Genomic DNA, 15,112 nt, shown 5'->3' with positions numbered 1-15,112 from the left:
TTCATTCTATTTCGCTGCTGCTCTGGTTGCCCGTTTTGGTCGGTACGATTTGAGGAGCACAAAATGGACCAATCAAAAATGGACACATAGTGCATTTTGACAATGCTTGATATTTCACAATTATTCAATTATTTATCTCAAGAAAAATGAAATGTTATTCGTTATGATAGATGCGTAGACATATTTCCTATCAATTGATGCAAAAACCTTTGCGATCTATTGAGAAAAGCTCGAGTTATAAGCGTTCCAAATCTTGCAATTTTTCCTACTTGTTCAGTGCCTAGATTTCCATTTCACCCCCTATATCTTCCGGTTAGACGTAGTCCTACGTCAAAATACATCTTAAAATTTTAGTGCCAAACAAGGACCATTGAGATAATACGATACAATTAAATACCATTAGAAATCAGGAATGAAAGATAGAATAGAAGCAGGTTGCCATAACAAAGAAAATTGCACTCATATGAATGTACCGTCCGTATCAGGTTTTATATATCTACTTGATTTATCAGGGCCGGAATGTTACGGATGGAAATGTCAAATCAGGGCCGGTGGTAAAATTTGTTTACGATCTAGGGATAATAAAAGAAATATGTGTTTCCCTATCTCGAGCAACGGCGAGAATAGGAGAAACTGAATTATGAAACACATGTTTTCCCCGTATCTCGTATAGGAGCGAGAAAGGGAGAAAACAACTAGAAAATAGGTACTTAGAATGACGCAGGCAAAAAGAGATTGCCGGATAAGCAGGTAGAACACATGGCAGGAATAACTGAAATGACGCAGGAAAAAAGAGTTTGGCACCAAGGCAAAAGAGAAGTAATGAATACCCTTGCGCACCAACAGGCAGTTATTATTGGTATAAGATGTTCAGGTAGCTTATCGCTATGTGTGGTGAGGGTAGAATTAAGAACTGGGGAGATAGTTTTAGTATAAAAACTGTAGAAATCACAGAAATAAATTACTCTCGATTCGTCCACGGAAGAAGCGTTTTCTTTGTGAGTAGATTCCGAACCAGCTAGTCAAATTACTAGCATCTAGGGAATTTTGACATTCCCTAGATTAACAACGCTGTACAAGGTTTTTTTACAGAGTCATCACATTACAAGTGCAAAAGAACTTCATACATGGGTAATTTCCAAAACAGATTCGAAAATGCACTATGGTTTCTTCAGAGAAAAGTTATGAAGCAATGGAAAGAAAATTCAAACCCCGTTATAATAATGTGAAGCAAATTTCCGGAACTCAGTTATATCAAAGTTGTAAAATGAAAATTATATTATCGTAAAACGATTCTCGTTCTGGGAAGAAGAACGTTCTGTGAAACTGTAAAAGTAGCTTTAAGCATGCTTTATACCTAGAATAAAAAATATGAAAAATATAACAGATCTCTGGTTTCGAGATATGTTATGTAAAAATTATCAGCTTTCTAAAAAAATAATAAAATAATACAGCGCCTTTGGTCCTGAGACCATGAAAACTATAAAAAAAAATCATTTTTCGAAAAAAGTGGAAACATTTTGATTTTTTAGACCACCCTAAAATGAAAATGGGTGGCTAACAAAAAAAAAATAAAAAAAGGGTCTAATGGTTTGCGACAAAGAACAAAATTTCCATTTCCCACGAAAATCTGAGAACCACTATATCGGTTCGACATGGAATATACAGCTCGCAATATCGCAAGGATCGCAATAATTTGATTGGGATTTGCTCTGAAGTAGAGAAAGGTCATTGGCATTATTTGGACTTGTTATGTTGGAATGAATGGTATAGATGTGAATATTATAGGTTCACATACCAGCTCTTTAGACATATTCCATTTCTACAGAAGCATATTCCAAAAATCGATGAAATTATCTCGGCATACATGCGAAACCTAAGCACAATTCCCACTAATGGAACCGTTTTGTTATCAGAAGACACTAAACATGTTCTTGCTTGGCGACTCAATAATTTAAACTTCATTCCCGATAACGACAATAGATGCATGCAATTTCATCTCGATGAAGATATGGGAAATTCTTCGAACACAACTGATTAACTATTAACCTTTCCGTATCACCCCTGATTCCCCTTGTTCGTTACCATGAGATCGGGATGTGCGCGCACGCACGTCCCGGCTACCAAAAATTTCACACACGAGTTATCCACATGAGGGATAATCGCAGGGGTCAACCCAACCCGAAGTGCAATGGAAGAGTCTCGCCCTGGGGGAACCGCCTTCGTGATCACGGTAACCCCTGTGCCAGGTAAGTATGCTTAGCTGTGCTCCCCGGCAGCCTCCAGATGGTTGCTTCACGTGGTCCGCTAGCGATTGTTTGAAACGGAATGAGAGGCAAACTTTTGGTCGAACAATTTCCGCTGGGAGGGCGAACAATGTAGAGTGTAAGAACAATAAATACCAACAATATCCGTGCAGATTGGATAGGACAGCATCCAATCGTCACTTCAATCAGAAGATGAGTAGAATGTAAAGAGCAAAAAATTTCGCGCCCTTTTCAGCAGAATGATCTAACGAAACCACTGATCGAATCTTCAATCAAAGTTTTGATTATGCGAGTAAATCCCCAAACATTTTTGAATCTACGGATTTTTCGGTAATTACGTCTTTCTACTTTATGGCAAACGATATTGAAGAATAGAGGAGTTTAAATTCGTTGTTAACGTAGACTAAACTTCGGTTGGAAATATGATCAAATTAGATTAAAAAATTTGTCAAATACGATTTGAATTTATTTTTACTTCTGCTCACTTTTTCGTGAACTAACTTTGTAACAGAGATGAAATTTGACTGTCTGTTATTATAGAATGACTATAATTTGGCATATTTACTAAAAATTTTCTTCAGTAGATCTCTTATCAAAGTTTTATTGAAGCTTGAATTTACCCAACTTTTTTTAACTTAGCCGGAGGTTGCTAAGCTTCCAGATTTTATTTATGTTTACATTGCTTGATTCTTTTTAAATCAGTAATACTTATTTTAATCAACCTGAACTTTAGGTTCTAATTTGGTTAGAATATATTTTTATATTCAATATTCAATGCATCCCTAATTCTGATAAGAAAATATGATGCTCTCGTCTGTTGTTTCAAGGATTGAATGGCTTGTATACTGCTAAGACTATCCGAGAAAATAAAATGGTAATCAGGGTATAAGGACTCAATGGTCATAATTGGAAACTTGTGTGATGTGACTTGAGGATACCTAAAACCAGTGGATCCGTTGATTCTTGAACCATCAGTGAAAAACATTCTTGAATATGGTTATATTTTGAAGCGAAAATATTAGGGATTAACGACGATCGAAACTGATCTGAAATGTCTCGAATTTCTTCCTTCAAAGAAAGATCGAAATCAACAGAAGATTTGCAGAAATTCGGGAAGCTAATATTATTGAAGACCTGAAGGTTTTATTTCTTGAGAAACGTAATGCGAGTACAGATCCATGGATCTCGATCGTTAGTTCAATTCGAAAAGCTTCTTACAATTCTCAATTACTAATGGGTTCATGATTTCGCTTCGGATCAGGAATCGATAGGACAGTTCCCAAAACCGAACCTGCAATGGTAAAGCGCCTTCCAGCACTTCAAGGCTCATGTTGTGTGTTGATTGCATGCACCTTAAGGCTTAGCGCAAGCAACGATACTGTATCCTCTCCAGTTTAATGATGTGGGTTTTAGCAGCAGAACGGAAACAAAACGAACCATACTCCATGACTGGAAGTGCTGTAGACTTGTACAGCCGTATTAGGTTTCCTGGATGAGCACTCCACTATGTTCTAGTAACTGTGCGGAAAAAAAAAGTTCTCTGTTGGCATTTTTTATTCAGATAAGCAATATGTTGTCCCCGTGTACAATTAGAATTAAACCAAACTCCAAGATATTTGAAACTTTGGATTGAGCGATGGTTTTGTTGAACAATTGAAGCTGAAATTCGGGAGGTTGATGCTTCCTAGAAAATACAACCATTTCTGTTTTCTCTGTTGAGAATTCAACACCTAGCTTCACAGTTCATATAGATAAATTATTGTAGGAAATATGCAGCGGTCTTTGCAAATTAATATGTTTGGAACCTGATAAAGATACAATACTATCATCTGTTGCCTCAAAGTACATCCATCCGGAAGATGATTATCTATATCATTAATACAGCCATTCCATGCCAAACCGATATAGTGGTTCTCAGATTTTCGTCAAAAGTGATAATTTTTTTTCGGATCACCCTAAAATGGAAATGGGCACACTAATGAAAAAATAAAAAATACGGATCTAATGTTTTGCGATAAAGAACAAAATTACCACTTTTGACGAAAATCTGAGAACCACTATATCGGTTTGGCATGTAATGGCTGAATAAATAAATTATACAGAAGAGGACTTAAGCATGAGCCTTGAGGGAGACCCATGTAGCTAATCCTAGAAACGGCACAATTTCCATCAGAGGAATGCATGTGCTTTTCGGAGAACAGATTAAACAGAAAGTTGTTTAAAAGTGATGAAAATCCTTGGCTGTGAAATTTGTCGCATATAATTCTTATAGATATTGAGTCAAACGCCCCTTTAATGTCTAAGAAAACAGAAGCCATCTATTTTTTATGATCAAAGGTCGTCTGAATTTCGGAAGCAAGTAACGAGCAAGTAATCTGTCCCTTTGCCCTTGGGGAAACCGAACTGCGTGTCTAATAAAAAGTTGTTCGTCTAAACGTCGGAGGATAATTTTTCAACTGCTATCAATGCTATCTTGCATCCAACAACTTATGGATGCAATATAGCATGGCAATTGGTCTGTATGAGTTATGGTGGAAAGCTGGCTTATTCGGTTTTGACGTAGAACTACGTTTTTCATTAAGGGTGCCTAATCAGAAAACATCACGATTTTATGAAAAAAAGTTAACGTTTATAACGGATTTTGGCGATTTACATACCAAACGAATCGGAAATTCACTAAAATTTGTTTGATATGTTATACATTGAAATCTCCTGGTGTGTAAACGGTTTAATTTGATGAATACTAGACGCATTTCCATTTTCCCATACATTAGTTTTGCTCATTTGTGAGCATTCCTACCCGTGCCGTCAAAAACAATAATATTAATAGGAGTCAATTTGTAGAGCTCGTCGACCCCTGGAAAACCGAAATTGACCCCAAGGGGTCGATATTCACCTCTTTGAGAACCCCCGGGCTAGACGGATAATGTTAAAATCGTGAGAATTCAAGTCCTCATTAGGGGAAAGCCATGGTTCTTCTGTAGTTCGATTGAATAACTTTAATTGTATCTATACCGCTTATAGAAGACAGCCCTTTTAAGTCGTCTTGCGTCGTTGCTTGGGAGAGTTCTTAACTTTTGCCTCCGCGATGTAAATGATGGACACGCAGAAAGATCGTGAACCTCACCTTTCCAAAAGTGCAGCTATCGGCATCTTCAGAGCATGATGTATCCTCATGCATCACCCAACGTTTTGCACTACGCTGCAGTGGAGTCAGTATGCCCCAATTGCTTGCATTTCATACAACCCTTCACTTTAGGTACGTAAAGGAGCACCGGAAGCAAGAATTTTTCTATTTCCACGAATTGTGGAAGAGCTTTTCCGAGAAAGGTTACCTGAAACGAACCTGATTCGGAATACTGTTTCCCTTTTTCGGAATGAGATATCGAACGCAATTTCTTGGAAGCCAGTATCTTCCGAGGACCAATATTGGCATCCTTGAATCGACCTTCTGCTTCGTTTAATATTTAATCACACGTTAGACTAAGGTCGGTGATGACACCATCGATTTCAACATCTTTTTGAGGAATATAAACAAAATATTCCTCCGTGAAAAGTTTGCATTGGGTAATTTCAGTGACTTGCTTGAGGTCTTTGACAACCACGCGAAACTTGTTCTGTCCGATTAGTTTTATGGAATCGACGGATCTAAAATTCTTTGTCAGTTCTCTGGCTTTTATTAAAATTCGGAGAGCTTTCTTACCGGGTAAGGTCCATTGGCATCTTCGAGGTAGGACTTAATTCGAGGAGCTATTTTTAGTGATGAAGCGGAGTTCCCTGACACCGGTTAGTTGGGTTTTCATTGGGAATGGGAGGGTAGAGGGATAGTGGTAACATCCAATTCCATTGTGAAGGCAAAAAAAATCTTTTTTATGAGGACGGAAACAACAGGAAAGAAAGCCATCCCGATTTATGACATTAAATGAGACATAACATAACAGAAAATGTCATGACTCTCAAATACTGGTAAGCATTTGTATAATATATTAGGCTGTCAAAAAAGTCCTGCGGTATTTTTTTTAAATTTTCATTTGTTCATACAATTAGTTACAATCATCTGTTTTAAGTCAAATATGCGCCGTTTTGTTCGATGACTTGTTCCCAACGATATGCCAACTTCATAATACCTCTGTTATAGAAGCTCGCTTCCTTATTGGAAAAAAACTCGGATAGCCAATTTTCACAGGCCTCTTTTGTGGCTAACTTCTGGAACAGGTCCGGAATTAGCTCGTTCGCCATGGACAAAAACAGGTGGTAGTCACTTGGTGTAAGGTCCGGACTATACGGCGGATGCAAAAGAACCTCCCATCCGAGCTCCCGGAGCTTCTGGCGCGTCACCAAAGAAGTGTGTGGCCTGGCGTTGTCCTGATGGAAGACAATGCGGCCTCTGTTTATCGAAGATGGCCTCTTCTTCATGAGTGCTACCTTCAAGCGGTCCAGTTGTTGGCAGTACAGGTCCGAATTGAGCGTTTGGCCATAGGGAAGCAGCTCATAATAGATTATTCCTTGACAATTCCACCAAACACACAGCAGAACCGTCCTGGCCTGGCCGCTTCACGTTGTCGTAAGTGACCCACTTTTTATCGCCAGTCACCATCCGCTTTAGAAACGGGTCGATTTTGTTGCGATTCAGCAGCGATTCACATCCGTCGGTACGGTCAAAGATGTTTTTTTGCGTCAACGTATGTGGCACCCATACATCGAGCTTCTTTGTGAATCCAAGCTTCTTCAAATGGTTAATAACGGTTTGATGACTTATCCCCAGCTCTTGGCCGATGCTACGGCTGCTACTATGCCGGTCTTTCTCGGCTAATTCAGCGATTTTGTCGCAATTTTCGACGACAGGCCTTCCGGAGCGTGGCGCATCTTCGACGACCTCTACACCAGAAAGAAAACGTTGAAACCATCGTTGTGCGGTGGAAATGGAAACTGTATCGGGTCCATAAACTGCACAAATTTTATTGGCAGCTGCATTTTTGCATTTTGCATTTTTGCCTTTGTCATAGTAGTACTGTAAAATATGTCGGATTTTCTCTTTATTTTGCTCCATATTTGCGACACTATAACTCACGAACGACTTAACCAAACAAAACACTGCCAAGGACTATATTATAGCGCGCAAAAATACCTTTCCAACAAGCTATAGTATGACTCGATACAATGAATACAACTAGAACTACGCGCTTACAACGACACCTCGCGGAAATACCGCAGGACTTTTTTGACAGCCTAAGGCGGCTCGCACACCGCAGCAATAAGCAACTAGCAAACTGCAGTACACAATATGCAACAGGAAACATATTTTGTTGTTCTTCGCATACCAGAGCAATAAAAACCCCTGACATTATGCAAACAATCGCCTTAATGTACGAAACTTGTCAAAATATGAGCGATAAGTTGCTATTCAACCGACACGCCGTGTTGCTAGCGACATGTGTTGCTCTGTAAAGGCGACAGCGATATCGTATTGCGTCGGTGTGCGAGATCAACAAAGATTAAATGGAAAAATCCATTGGTGATAATATTGCTTATTGCATGTTGACAATTGCTAGTTGCTCATTGCTCCGGTGTGCGAGCCGCCTAATACATGATACAGCAATATAAGATTAATACGAGCGAGCGAAACAAAAGACAAAAGACAAATAAGCTTTCCGCATACTTTGCCACATGCACGGCCCAGACCGAGATATAATCAGGTGCAATATTATCACGCATTTGCCGAACAGCATCATTAACCATGTGGATAGCTTGGTCGTGTAAAATAGTTTTGTGTCCTAGCCGGCCTTGGTCTGATCCCCGCTGTCGTCGTTTGGACTTTTTTTGTTGGGTGCAATCCCAAAAAAGATGAAAAACGAAACAGATGTACTGCATACAAACGTTTTAAAGCGTTGGAGGACACATGACATTTGCCTATTTGACACTTCAAGCAGAGAAGAGAAGTGGAACTTGAGAGAAAAAAGTGGCAACGATTTGTGGCAAGAAAATGTAAACAGTGAAAAAAAAAAAAAAAAAAAAAAAAAATAAAAACAAAATAAACCCATATGTATTGTAATCATAACTTGCTATGCTATTCATAACAACATTTATGGTCGTATTCCACCAATAATGACAAATGTGTAATTTACGAATGAAGCTTCGCCATAAAAACTGAACTTTGAATGAAAAAATTAAAATGTGGTAAGAGCATCAGTTGAAATATTTTAAAGCATTCTCATCGGAGTAAATTGAATGATACAATAATTATACGACTAAATAATGTATGTGCGCTTAAAAAAACAACATAAAAATATTATTCCTGAATAAATTCCTTTTTTTCCAGTTTCGAACACATCCCGTAAAAAGCCATTTTCATTTTTAAAATACCCTATGTTGGTATTGTATCTAGAATTTACAAGGTAATGAAACGTTAACGTCAATTAGTTCCTAGTAATCAGCTTTTTAGTTGCCGGGGAAATTAACACCAAACTATATTTTTTAGTAGTATATATATTCCATGCCAAACTGACATAGTGTTTCTCAGTTTTTCGTGTAAATTGGTATTTTTGTTCCTTATTGTTAAATATTAGATCCCATTTCATTTTAAGGTGGTTCGAAAATTCATATCTTTCGAACTACTAAACCGATTCAGATGAAAAAATAGTATACTGACAAAAAAAATTATTTTGTTTTCTTAGTTATTGATCGTAATTGTTTTTTATAGTTTCATTCAAGGGCGCTATATTTTTTAATATTTTTTCTCGAAAGCTGAGGATTTTTTAGATAACATATCTAAAAATGTTGTTCAAAATTGAAGTATTATAACGAATTCGCATTTCAACCACAGGCATAGGAGGCATAGGCAAAACCAATCAGTCGCTAGAAATCCAGCAAACGTTACGCATCTACTCCTATATCGTATCGATATTGAAGCGAGCAATAAATCAAATCTTTTTTTCTTACGCTTTAAACCGGGCTAAATAGTTAATTTTCGTACAAATGTGTTGTTCTTCGTTTTTAAATTATGATTTTTCAAATTTACCCGATGGTTCAAAAAATCATTTTCTCCTTTTTCCAAAAATAACGTTTTTCAAAAATTCATAACTTTTGATCTACTGAACCGATTCAGACATACTTAATTTAAGTCAATAATTTCACACTTGCAAAATTTTTTTTTTATTTATAAAAAACAGATATAATTATTAATCACGAAAACAAAATTATTTTTTTTCCAAAAAATTCTAGGCTTTAATTTGATATAACCATCATCTGAATCGCTCTAGCAGTTCAAATGTTATGAATTTTTGAGAATAGGAACAAGGGGAAAAAATTAATATTCCGAACTATCGGTTAACTTTAAAAAATTATAACTCAAAAAAGAAAAAAAAGAACACACCTGATTTTGAGTAAAAAATGTAAGTGTGTAAAAAAATCCCCAGTTTTCAAGAATAAATATAGAAAAATATAGCGCCGTTGGTCCCTAAACCATGTAAACTATAAAAACGGATACAATCAAGAATTACGAAAACAAAATTCAAATTTCTTGCAAGTTTGATATTTTTCCAAAAAAGACTAGCTTAATTAACTTCAATTTGATGTATCGATCATCTGAATCGGCTTAGTGGTTCAAAAGTGAGTTTGTGAGTGAGTTTTTGATAAGTCATTTTTGGGAAAAAGTGAAAAAAATCGAATCACCCAAAAAAAAATACAGGTACAATGTTTTACTATAACGAAAACAAGCTACCAACTTTCACGAAAATCTGAAAAAAATATACGATCGAAGACTCGTTTTGTCGTTTATGAGTTTGGTTTTTTAAGTTACTAATAGGCATGTTTGCGGATTAATGGAAAGATATGATATGTTGATCCTTGAAATAAGTTTAAAAGTTAAGAATTGGAAAAAAAAAAATAAAATTCATGTGAATGGAAACGTCTTTTATGTACAGCACATGCCACTGGGGCCTTTTGCTGATTAAGTAAGTAAGATTTCTTCCAAAACATCATAAATTTACAACCATTGAGTCGATTTCAAAAATCGTCATATCAAATGAAATCTTATTCTTCTATGAATCAACTTCAATCTGTCATTCAAACAAACTCAAAAATTAAATACTACAGAAAAACTTTAATTATAAAGCTTAGAGAATTTGCGACTTAATTTTCCACAATTCACACCTTTACACCAAATTTCTATCTTGTCGCAATTTTAAACCTCTCAAATTGAATTGTCAAAATGATAGGCCAAAGAACGAAAAGTAGGAAAAATTAACAAACAATGGGGGGTAAATAATAAAGCAAAGGAAATCATGGATTTTTAATAACCATCTCGGAAAAATATTGAAAAAAAAACATTCCTTTTTTAATTTCTCTTTCAAATTTTGAGAAAATTGCACTGAATAGTTAAATAAGGGCAATATTAATATTTGAATAAACTAATGTAATTATAAACATGTTTATATAAACCTTCCCCTCTTCTCATTCTTCATTAAAGACCTTGCGTCAAGACAGCTAGAAATCCATACACTCTCAAATCAAGTGTGCCTGAAAAAAATATATTCATCACGTAAACAAACGATGAAAATGTGGACACTTTTTAGTTAGTGAATTGTATGGAGTTCCACTGCTGTGCTTCAAGGCAAGATATGACATGTTTTCTGTCGAAAATGAAATGCTTTCTGACAACGCTAGTTTGGGTGTATACGCTCTGGAGCGAAAGAAAAACATATTCTTCTCCGATAAGATCCAGGAAGGAACCGCAGAATTATTTATGTTCTATAGAAATGTTATTCATACTCAGTCGAAAAATCACGGGAATTGGCAAAATTTTCAAGACAATTTTTAAACATTTCGACTCCGAAGCAGGGACTACGTACTACGTTTAAAATCTGAAGTGCACATCAACATCCGTAAAGCCATGCTTGTACACCTAATATATTAAAATCAATAAAAGCTTCCCAAGTCATTTAATCATGAACGAAATAAACACATTCTGATCTGCCTGTAAATGATCTAAGTTTTGTTCATTTTAATTTGCATCTTCGGTTAAAATTATAACACTCTACATCTTCTCAGCAGTACTGATCGTGCAATGGGGGGCCACACATATGATGCAATAAAATCCGTTTGTACTTAGTTTCAACGACAATGAGTCTAAAGAACAAACAAATATGATGTTGATGTTACTCCATTACCCACCTCCCCCCCCATTCAGACTACGAAGCATCCCGTTTACTTTAAAATTTCAGAAGAGCAATAAACCAGCCTGCCCCTCCACCTCACAAGTGTTCCCGCCTCTAGTTCTTCCCGTAGATGAGCACGAAAACTTCTTCCATTTTTCCCTCAGATGCATCAGATAATTGTCACGATCTACATGTAAATAAAACAAGAGTCATAAAATGTTTTCGCTAGTCTCGTTTTTTTGTTGCCATCTTTGTTCCGAACCACTTTGTCAACCGCTTTTTTGTGGAGTGTGGCCAACTGGGCGATCGGGAATGCTGGGAGTGGTGATATGAGGCAAACCCGCTACCCGCTATCCCACCCCAAGAAGACAACTGCACCGGGCGGTAGCAAAGGAGATGGACATTATATAGCATATCAACTGCACGATGAGGACAGGGAGAGCGACAAAAAAAAACAAAAATGTACAACTAGTAGCGAGAGTCCCATCGTCAGGTCCGGAATTCCCGACCAACCAGCGAATGCCACAACATGATGGAACACATCAGAAACATCAAACTCGTGCAGATTTTTTTTCCTGTAGTTTTCTGTAGCCGCCAAACTAACCACGTTTCGCCAGTATATCCCTAGCGTTTTAGCTGCTTATCATCTTTATGGTCTCCGCGCTCCGCTGTGTTTCTAAATAAAAATGCAACGCAACTACAAGACCAGCTAAGCAACGGAGCTGCAGGGTTGGACTGGGACAACGTTCGTGTTGTTTGGCTGTATTCCGAGACATGAGGTGCTTCTAAACTACTGGTGCTGTTTTTGTGTGTGTGTGGCAGCCTAAAAAAGGTGACATTCCTAAGGTATCATGTAAACTCATTAACATATAAAAAAATCCCGCGTTTTTATGCCGCAATGTTGTTGTGGGATGAAAGATTCTGGTTCTTCCTCTGCTCACATATATGCTACATAGTGCATTCGTCGTCTTTAGGTGACTGATGGCTGATTAGGAGTAAAATGTGATGCACGCGAAAGTCGGAACCGATAAGCGTGATGCCTTTGATCACTTAATTACGGTTATAATTAATCACATGTCGACATTTAGGAACTCAGAAACCCGGAACACCATGGTTGACTATAGGATTTATTCTGCACGACGAATGGCGTTAGTATGCTTGAGACATAGTATTCCCGTAGACGAATTGTGCCTATACGCATGTTGACTATAGTTTTCGTAAAATGAGATTTGATTTGTTATTAACTCGCGGCATCATTAAGTAATCTGAAGTTTACGTCGGATACAATACAAACGAACGATTTTTTCACTATTTTGCCTTCATAAGCTTAAACTGCCTAACACCAATTGCCTCAATTTTACAAGCTTCAGTATGGCTGCAGCAGTAAGCTTGTGTATACCCCCAATATTGCAAGACACTGCGTTTCACAACTATAGAACCACTCATTTTTTCTGAGATATGTAAGAATTCGGTTGAATTGAAGTATATAGTGTAGGATATAACAACTATATTCACTTAAAAGACTGGCCATTTGAACTTGATTGTTGTGTTCAGGCGTGAAACATTCAAAAAACGAAAATTCCAGTGTTTCATAACTATAGAACCAGATGGAAAGGCTTGCACTCCTTTACAAAATTAACGTCAATTTCACATGAACTGCAATAATTTCCTAATTCATAGGTCATCTTTAGTTCTCAATCAGTTCCCAACCCAACCGGGGTGGTTTTGACCAAGCTGCGCCATGTTGTAGTATGTATCTCGTTCTACGCGGAGGATACTGCTAGTTTAAGCTCAAATCACTCATTCTGCTTGTAAGCTGCATCTACTATTCGTACGATCACTCCTCATAAGTTCTTGATAGGAGTTTGATCTGGTAAACAAGCTGACCAGTCCAGAATCTGAAGCCTTTATTCATCAAACCATACCATGATTTTCGGGATCTTATGAATTGATGCCAAATTACCCAATTATCACATTGTTTTCATGTAAAAACATGACTGTTCATTCGTGTGGTTGGTAATCTATTTAAACCAGGCCTTTTTGAGAATTTTTGCCCCAAACCATAAAAATCTCATCTCCAAAGCTGCGTGTCCAAAATTTATGTGGAAGCTGATGCCATGAGTTTCACAATCTCAGGGGACCTTCTCTGATAAAAATAAATCCAACAAATTTCTTCATACTGGAAGGACTTACGGAACGTGTAATTTTTCAACTCGTAACTTTGCAAGCGAAAGTTTGAGGGAAATATTTTCAAAACGGCCTGGTTCCGATAGCTTTTCATCAACACCAATGTACAGTCAGAAGTGCAGTGAATTACTTCAGAATCATTTACTTCAGTTTTTGCATTAAGAACACCGTGATAATTGGGTTATTTGGCATCAATTCATAACATCCGGAAAGTCAAGGCATGGTTTATTGAATAGGGGCTTTAGATTCTGGACTGGTCAGCTCGTTTACCAGATCAAAACCCTATCAAGAACTTATGAGGAGCGATCGTACGAATAGTAGATGCAGCTTACAAGCAGAATGAGTGATTTGAAGAGCTTAAACGAGCAGTATCCTCCGCGTAGAACGAGATACACACTATAACATGGCGCAACTTGGTCAAAACCATCACGAATGGGTTATTTGAACTGATTGAGAACTATAAATGAGCTTATTGTAGTTCATGTGAAATTGACGTTAATTTTGTAAAGGAGGGAGAGTTTTTCCATCTGGTTCTATAGTTATGAAACACTGTAAATTTCGTTTTTCGAATGTGAATGTAGTTGTTAGATTCTTCACTATATACTTCAATTCAACCGACTCCTTACATACCTTACATATTTCTGTAAACTCAGAAAAAATGTTTGGTTCTAAAGTTGTGTAACGCTGTGTATAATGATGCATATAGCACGAATTTCAATTGAACTAACAGTACCTAACACGATATGTGGAACATATGAAAAATAATTTTTTCGAATATTCCTTCACTTTTCCAATTTTTCTCGCCGCATGAACTTGCTTTGAGTGAAAATGAACACAAAAAAACAAACAGCTTGAGCGGGAACACACACATTGGTTTTTATTTATAAAAATTAAAATATATCGTTCCATATCTTTAACACAACCGCTACCATATACAATTTTACACTTACACTGTGTTAAACGTTTCACAATGCGTGATCGGCCATTGATATGAAATTTCACGAAGCAACCAACATTGAAGTTCCAAATTTAAATTTTATTCGCTAGAATTATGAACACCTTACTTGCAATACAAAAATACCCTCGACTTGCATATATTTGCAAAGCCGATTTCTCCAGGCACCTTGGTTTTGAAGTCTGTAGTTTCATTGAACACAGCGTCGGAAAACCTTTATGATAAGGGCATAAGCGTTAGAAACAACGAAGCGGGATAGCAAAAAGAAAATATTTGCGAAGTAAACTCCACCCTTGCATAGTAAGTAAGCTGTCGCTAGCGTATAAGTATTGCATCTTCTTTGAGGAAAATTATCAGAATCTTTCTGTGTCCGGAACAACAAAGTTTGCTCATTCTGCTCGTTTTGTGTTTATGTTTCCCCTCGAGCTGTGAACGCTAGCAAATATTCCACTTGAAGTGCGTCTGGCATTACAATTAACACAACCATTCGAGCCATGCAAAACAGGCGAAAAAAGAAAAGAGTTTAAATAATTATAGGTCGCTTCTAG

At 37.1% G+C, this 15,112-nt stretch overlaps 1 non-coding gene across 1 annotated transcript; it reads right to left on the bottom strand.

Annotated features, from left to right (window-relative positions):
• Positions 1-2,092: 2,092 nt before the first annotated feature.
• On the bottom strand, positions 2,093-2,257 carry LOC129772435 (U1 spliceosomal RNA). The gene has a single exon (XR_008742630.1). It is a non-coding gene; the product is annotated as a U1 spliceosomal RNA (small nuclear RNA).
• Between the last annotated feature and the right edge of the window lie 12,855 nt (positions 2,258-15,112).

This window comes from Toxorhynchites rutilus, chromosome 2 (genome assembly GCF_029784135.1).
Source record: "Toxorhynchites rutilus septentrionalis strain SRP chromosome 2, ASM2978413v1, whole genome shotgun sequence".
Taxonomy (NCBI): Eukaryota; Metazoa; Arthropoda; class Insecta; order Diptera; family Culicidae; genus Toxorhynchites; species Toxorhynchites rutilus.
This window is presented reverse-complemented; position numbering and strand designations above follow the sequence as displayed.